The sequence below is a fragment of the Mytilus galloprovincialis genome, chromosome 13 (assembly GCF_965363235.1).
Source record: "Mytilus galloprovincialis chromosome 13, xbMytGall1.hap1.1, whole genome shotgun sequence".
NCBI classification, from domain to species: Eukaryota; Metazoa; Mollusca; class Bivalvia; order Mytilida; family Mytilidae; genus Mytilus; species Mytilus galloprovincialis.
In genome coordinates, this window is record NC_134850.1 from 29,914,214 (window position 1) to 29,923,278 (window position 9,065).

Below are 9,065 nucleotides of genomic sequence, written 5' to 3' on the forward strand. Positions count from 1 at the left end.
ATATTTCTAGTTTAACCGAACTTTACGTGAGCTCATTTACAGATGCAAGATAAATAGACATAAAAAAAAGTGTTGCATGAAATGATAACAAATGGAGTAAGGTGAATTCTTATAAGTGCTAATATATGACACATCCTCTTCTTTTGAAGTGATATGTTTCAATTATCCCCCAATAACAGACAACCATAAAAAGGATATGCGTGGAACCGCACGTACATTTAAATGCAAGACAACCGGAAAAAATATACCTGAACTTATCAAATAATGTGACGCTAATAGAATCTCATTGTCTTATTCTACTGTTTACACAACTTGAATTTACGAGATACTAATGCTTTTCTACCGTAGGAATAGACTACCTTAGCTGGTATTTTTTGCAAAACTCTTTCGATTTTTTTTGTCTTCAATGCTCTTCAGCTTCGTACTTTGTTTGGCCTTTTTAACTTTTTTATTCGAGTTTCACTGATGATTGTTCTCTAGACGAAATGTTCAAAATTGAATGCTTGGTATCTATGATGAGTTATTTCCCGAGAGACCTAAATGAAATTTGAGATCATTATATTCATTTTTGTAGTTCTGCAAACAGGTCTTTACAAAACCTTAAAAACTTGGCTTTAAAATAGATAAGCAACATTCCGTTATTGGGATAATAAACTTCTAGATGCGTAGGTCTATGTCATTTGGGTCTTGTTGATAGTTGGTTCATTGGCAATCCTACCACATTTTGTTCATAATATATGTTGTATGTTCTACACTGTTGAAACCAATTCTTCCGTACTTGCATAATATGTACGTAACATTTTGTTTGTAAATATCCTATTCTTTAAATAATGTAGGAGGTTTGCGTCTCAGAGGAAAATATATCGTAGACGTTTTTGGCAGTACAATTTGACCCTTTTTGGATTTAAGTTTCTCCTTTTTTTTAATTTTGAACGTTTGAACCTTTTTTTTTATTTTTTGACCTTTTAAACCTTTGTTAATGTTAATTCAAAAACACGTGACGGTGTGCACGCCCTAAAAACGTGTATTTTTTTCTAAATCCTAAATCCATTACTGTATATGGTATTTAATATGACACATACCTATTACACAAACTAATGTGATACTAGTAATAAACGAAAATTGGTATTTATATCTTTCATTAAAAAAAAATTAGTTTACATAATGCTTCAAAACAGCTGCCGGATATATTTTTGATCAACGGAGTGAAATGATATTCAGTTGAGACAGATGAATTAACTTTCGTGCTAATTAATGACGTTTATGTTACATAAAACATTTCAAACAGCATTTTTTTTTAAATGAAATTTTCTTCTCTTATCAAATTGTTACAACTGCCTATAACATCTCTATGTTTGTGTTTTATTATTTGAATATTACTTTCGTAACGTCTACCGGCAAGATTGTGTGTACATGTATATTAAAAAGATATTGAACTTTTCAAAATAGTCATTGACAATGGCAGGACGATTGTTTTCAACCACTTATGTTTGTTGAGAAATCTACCAGAGATGTTTTCTATATCTATAAAGGGGTTGATCACTTTCAAAGTGGCACAATAAATATTTGGCTTACCTCATTTCTTATCAATAGTTTCTGAATTGACCCGACACCCTGTCCATCAATCGACCCTGATTTACCAGGACAGTAGCTTACTAGTTGAAGGTGTAATCATTTCAAATAACGGAATTTGATGCCACTGTCTTAAAAGTAAGAGGTTTCGCGCTATAAAACTAGGTTCAATCCACCATTTTCTACATTTAAAAATGCTTGTACCAAGTCAGGAATATGACAGTTGTTGTCCATTCGTTTGATGTGTTTAATCCTTTGATTTTGCCATTTGATTAGGGACTTTCGGTTTTGAATTTTCCTCGGAGTTCAGTATTTTCGTGATTTTACTTTTTCATGTACGATTTTTCAATTAAGAGAGAATTTTTTGTATGTTTATACAACCAATATTTGGGTGATCCGACTAGCATACAAACAATCAAAAACTTAACACCATCTTCAGCTATTTCACTGTTAGCTATTCCTCAGAAAACATTTTTGCTTGGCTAATATCATGAACTACACGACGGTTACCACGTGTGGAACAGGATCTGCTTACCCTACCGGAGCACCTGAAATCACCAAAAGTTTTCGATGGGGTTCGTGTTGCTTAATCTTAAGTTGTTGTTTTTTGTGGTTGATGTATTATTGCTTTCCGTTTGTCGTTGTGTTTTTTACCATAGCGTTGTCAGTTAATATTTGATCTATGAGTTTGAATGTCCCATTGATATCTTTCGCCCATCTTTTTTCCAACACAATGCCTTTATTGTAGAAAGTCTTAAATTAGATTTAAAAAAATACAAGACGCAAATACAAAGCATTCATGAGTTAAGAATAGCACTTTGTAAATATCGTGTGTTCAATGCGCTTTTCTTGATTTACCTTTGCTGGACCTCTCAAATCTAAACTTTTGAAAGACAAGGATCACGGTAGGTATGGTGTCCGGATAGGATCAAGGTTTTTTGAGTGATTCAGTCCGTTTTTTTCGAGTGTAGTTCGGTCTTTTCGTAATTATAATAGTTTTTTACATTACTACCCATCTTATATTAAGTACTATACATGTTTTGATCAACAAAGAAGCACAATGTTCCTGTATTTAACCAAATAATTCAGTGTGTGTTATTGTCCAGGTTTCTTCGAGAGCAACTGTGAAATAGTCCGCGGGTTTGTAAACAAATGGTCCATGTTTTTTACAAAAAAAAATGAATAAGAAAAACGGTTTTCTAGACTTTAAAAAGTAACTTTTTTTTAGTTTATAGCTGTAATTAACTGAAGGACAATATCATATATTCGCAATAAATCATCATAAACATATTACAAAATGATGCTTTTTTTCAACTTAATGCAAAATTTCTGTTTGAAGAGCGTTTTACAACTACTTTCCGGTGTTCATTTACAAAACGGTGTTTAGAACATAGTGCAGGGAACACATATTCATTTTTATTTTCATTTCATGCTACTTTTGATTTTACAGTTAATTCTTGTGGAAAACCCCGCAGATTCAAAAAAGGAGTAAGAATCCTAATAGATAGCAGTGAAGAATCGTGATATGTAATAAAATACATACTTGTAAAAGAGGCCTGCCCCATCCCCATAAAAATCCATTAACATTTTTTTTAAAACACACACACACTTAATCTCTTCCATTTTTTGCCATTGAACATAAAATCTAAATAAAATTTCATATATAATCTATTATGAACTAAATAGTACATTAACCTAAATATGATCCTTTAGAAATGATAGAAGAAATACAAAATGTGTATATCATTTGCTTTCACCAGCTAGATTGTCCAGTGCTTCGAACGACATCAATACAAGCATTGTAATGTTTTGATAGATATCCATATTTTCGGTACTTTTCTTTTATTGAAAAGAAGTTCTTATGGCGTTTAGTTGCTTTATGACCAATTATTACAAATGCATAATAAGACTCCTCCTCACAGTAGTAGCATTTAAAACAATAAAATAAATAATACAAGATACAAGACAAATAGTAAATGAAATATTTCGGATTTATACTCTTTTAAAAACAAACATATATCTAACTTTACACAATATAGGTAAGTACGTCTCAATCCGAATTGTCTATGCTTACATTAGATTGTGGACATCACGAATATATATTGTACATGCAATTTATAAGATGTGAGAAAAAGAGTATATACAAATGAACGATACTTGTTTATAAAATGCAAGTAATAATACATAAAGGCAACAGTAGTATACAGTTGTTTTCGAAGTTCAAAAATCGATTGAGAAAAAAACAAATCCGGGTTACAAACTAAAATTGAGAGAAACGCATCAAATAAAATACCGCAGTCCCACTAGTCCACGATCGCACTACGATCTGTGAAAAAAAAAATGCAAATTTGGACGATCGTAGTGCCATCGTGTAGATCGCAGTTAGGTCTTATTACAGTCGACATGAGGTCTTTAAGATCGTGATGAGCGTGCAAACTTTAAACATTTCAAAACACTCGTGGTGCGGTCATGGCGAAATCAGGTCGTAGTAGAAGCATAGTGAGAGCGCACTAAGGTCGTGGCAAGATCACAAAGGTCGCTGTATTATTGTATCGAGAGCGTAGCGAAAGCGTGTTTCTATTTGGAGAAACTGCGCTACAATCTCATGGCGACGTTAATACCACCTCACTACGACCATCACGTTTTCACCACGACCCAACTACGCTTGCACTACGAGTATACCACTTTAACACCACGCTGTTGAAGACCATAGTACGATTCTAACACGACCATGCCGTCCTCGTCACGCTCTTCTAACGACCTGACTAGGTTCAAACTACAACCATCGTTCTCATTGTCATTTTCCTATAAAATATTAAAGCTATCCATTTTTTGTTGTCTGTATGTGATTTAGACTTCTTGTCCATTTTCCCTAACGGCTCAACCATGCTTGTCACATCTGTGTCATCTCTATCTGCTATTGTTCACTAAAATATCGTCATTTTTGCTTGATGGACCAGCAATTAGTTTTTAATTTAGGTTGGGTGGTCGGTCTGTTAGATCAGGATTCGTTACTATCAGAGCTCCTTTTGCCTCTATATCTACCCCTTCCTCCACGCCCACGTGGTCTAGTTGATTTTAGTGGCATGGCTGTGTTGTTTCCTGGGAAATCTATGTTTTAATCTAAAAAATACTAGAAGAAGGAATGGAACAGTATTGATATGGAATACGATGATGTCGTTATTGCTGAGAACATAGTATGTTCACGGTATAAACGTAGTATAATCGCAGTAGAAGCGGGGTAAGATCATGATGCAATCGCATAAACCGTAGTGAGAACGTGATGAGCGTAAATGATCTTGATAAGCATAGAGTGGTTGCAGAATAAGCCCAGTGAGAACGTGGTATAATTGTAGTAGGATCTTTGTAGAAGCGTAATGAGGACGTAATTGAATCGTGAAAGCAACACCAATTTACATTTGCATGCCGCTTAAACCGAGACCTTACCACGATTTAAATTTATTTTAGATCGCGGTGAATGAAAAGTGTATAATCACTCGATAAAAAAGGACGCACTCGAAAAAGCTCCGACTGCTCTCGAAAAATCCCGGACATTAAGAAATGAATTTAGTCTCAAAATGTCGTTTTCAATGCAATAATATCTGTATATCTAATGATATATAGATTCCAGGTATGCATTTCCGTCGACATTTGCATTGGTATGTGTATGAAAATGGCTTTATTCTGTAATTTAGAATAAAAAGCATATTGTAGGGCTAAATTTCACTTTTTTAACGAAAAACAAAGTCAAAATGATTATATCTTTTTATTTCAAATACCAACACACATTTTATACCCTTGTTTATTAATCTCAAGCTTATATATCACGTTTTTCCAGAAATGAAGTCTGTTTGTTTACATTTTTTATCATATTCACCCGAAAAAAAAGTAGTCACACTCGAAAAAGCCCTATCAAATCACTCGAAAAACTACAATCACAGCCGGACACTATACCTACCGAGAGGATGTAAAAATACTTGAATACGTGATATATAATTTGGATTCATTATTATTCGTTGGATACCAATTTTCGTGGATTTCGTCGTACAGGTTAACCACGAAATAAAATGTTCAACGAATGACAAATTTCTCATAGGCTTGTATGCAGACTTCGGCAACACCACGAAATTACATATCCACGAACATGCAAGTTTTCCTTAATCCACGAAAATTGGTACACACGAAAATGAGTGAATCCTCAGTATATGAAATATGATATAGAATTTAACGAAACTAACAGAACAGCCAAATTCATCAACGGTCAACTCTGCTTGTAGGAGAAATACTTTTGTTTCTTTTAAACAATATGTTAATTTACAGAAAGTTACAGCAATTTAGTGTTTAATAATTATGACTTACAGTACCTAGTTATGAATATGGCAGATGTTATCAAATAGTCCTTTTCTTTGTATGTTGGTGTTTGTTTTGTTGCACTTTCAGTGTTTCTGTTTTTCAGTTGTTTTCCTCTTAAAGTTGATGTGTTTCCCTCGGTTTTAGATTTTAACGCATATTAGTTTTCTCCCAATCGATTGAAAACTTTTCAACAGCCGAATACAACTGTTGCCTTTGTTTATTTCTGAGATGATGGAGTTCTCGGGGCTAATAGAGAGCCTAACGATACCAAAGGGACATTTAAACTCGTAGGTCGAAAGAAAACGACAACGCCATGCCTTAAAAAAAGGCAAACAAACAAACAATAGTATACAAATCACAAAACAACAAAGAAAACCAGAGACTGGGCAACACGAACCTTATCTAATACTGGGGTGATCTCAAGTGCTCCGAAAGAGTAATCAGACTCTGCTACACTTGTAGCATCCGTCGTAGGACTCATTTTATTACAAACTCGGTAAATAGTCTCATTCAGATGGTCACGTTCCTGAAAAGTGAACTAAATAGTGGAACAGCAGTTTTATCGACAAACTGGTTGTAAATGAACAATCGCATATTCGATTTGTTATTTTTGTTTCATTTTTCTCTTTTATTTATTTTTTGCTATCTTTTCTCTAGTGATTTTTTTAGACACTCCTTTATTCTTGTTTTTTTTTTTTTTTTTAATTTTTATCAATGTTTCTGTATTTCGTTTGCCATTTTACTCTGATCTCTCACTTCAAACTACTTATCAACCCAGACGATCCTGTAAGCAAACTTTAGAACAAAAGCCTAAAAGGGGACACCGAAAGCGTATACATACAGTTACTGGTTTACTTTTATAAATTGTGACTTGGATGGAGAGTTGTCTCATTGTCACTCATACCACATCTTCATATATTTATTGACAAATTGACAGTCCTGTCAAACTGTATGGGTAAGGACTAAATAAACTCATCATAGATACCAGGACTAAATTTTATGTATACGCCAGACGCGCGTTTCGTCTACAAACGACTCATCAGTGACGCTCGAATCCAAAAAAGTTGAAAAAAAGCCAAATAAAGTACGAAGTTGAAGAGCATTGAGATCCACTATTGTCAAAATGTATTTGTTCAACTAACAGAAGTTTTGCTGAAAAATTTGAAATGAACAATGTCATAATAATTATTCCTTTTGGAACAAAAATCGTATATTCCTGCATTCCGTACATATATTATTCCGTGTGTACCAGTGGAAATAATTTAGCATCATATTTCTTCCATTCTAACCCTTATTGACTGTTGTATCCCTATATTTAATAGTTTTACCTATTATGTTTTGTTCACACATCGTTGTCAATACAATGCAGTTTGGTGCGACCGTTATACAAGTAACAGATTTAGCTAGATATACAGCCTTGATTAATCCACCACTTTCTACATGAGAAAATGCCTGTACCAAGTCAAAAATATGACAGTTGTTGTCCATTCGTTTGATGTGTTTGAGTTTTTAATTTTACAATTTGATCAGGGACTTTCCAGTTTGAATTTTCCTCGGAGCTCAGTATTTTTGTGATTTTACTTTTTAATTCATGTATTGTCAAATCGACTCTCCTGTTTAGCTGTAATAGAAATGCAGGGATCTCCATGGCCTGTTTAACGATGACGCCCCGCCATCGTTCAAATGTCTTCCGACATCGTCAAATGACTTGCACCATCGTTCAAATGTCTTGCGCCATCGTCAAATGACTTGCGCCATCGTTCAAAACTGTGATCGTTTTTATAGCCTGACGCCATTTTTTTGCAATTATAGTCAAATGCATGTAATCAGGAATTGCATAACCTTCAGGCTTTCTTTATAGTATAATCCAGTTCTAACGCCTTTTTAAGAAGTACAAAATAAGACGTAAAACAGTAATTATTATTTCATCTCAAATAACTCGAGTACAGCTGTATTGTAAAAATAATATAGAATTACTTTAAAAGTTAAAAAGTAAAAACTTTTAATATTTCCTGTAAATAAATATCGTATCGTAATTCCGACTTCATTTCGTAGTTTACAATCAAATTGATACATCCGCGTTTCCGGTTTCTATTCAGGTGTAACACCACTAATTCGGGCCTGGCCAGAAAGCACATACCAAAAAGTAGTACATATTTAACGCAAAATAGTTCCTACACATGAGTGTAACTTTCAAAATGCGTAGGATATTTAGGTATTTTTGGCACCAAATGAAAGCGGAAGGACTGGTGATTATTGTAGAACACTTTTGGACTTTAAATTTTAAACATTAAAAAAATCGCACTAAATTTTAAAAAGAGGGTACATTTTGTCTGTTTGTCAGATCTGAAGTACCTGTTTTGGTACATCCGAAGTTCCGGGAACCAGTTCTTTCTTATATGCCATTGAAAGGTATGGTGATTTTTTTCAGTAGAAGACACCATAAAGTGTTGCTTTGACATGCAATGATTGCCACTTTATTTGAACTTGAAATGAAAGAGGTGTGCCTGGATGAAATGGAGGAATTTAACATAGAAAGTAATGGGACCATGAATTAGTGGTGTACTTCCTTCAGACTCGAAAGATGCATGTTGCATATAGCATCGATTTGCTAGATAAAGTCATTAAAAACCTTTTCATTTGACAACGTTCGCTTTACAAATCTTTTAACCTTTTACATAACCCGTACGACTCCTTTTGTCGTTGCTGCAAAATAGCCATACCGGTAATGGGTTCATGAATTCTTAATTTGACAATGTCCGTGAAAAATAAGCTGCACACGAATTTTAACCCCCATTACAATTACCAAAAATAGCAAGAAAACTACATTGGGACCTTCGTGATAGCTATTGGTTATTCTCGACTAAGGGAAAGAGAGGGGGCATGAGGGCTTGGCCTTTGAAGGGTTACAAACGGCAATTATTGAAAATATATATACTTTTATATAGTATTTATAATGAAAATTCAAATAAATATAATTTAAATAAGCAATGATTTAGCATGTTCACCTATCCTTCTGTGGAGGGATGAAATACTTTCGATCGCGCTACACTGTACGGCGTAGATACGGTTTATGATGGTGAAAGTTCCTCCAAATGCCGAAGAGAAAGGATGAATCAGTCGTGTCAGGATTTGATGTC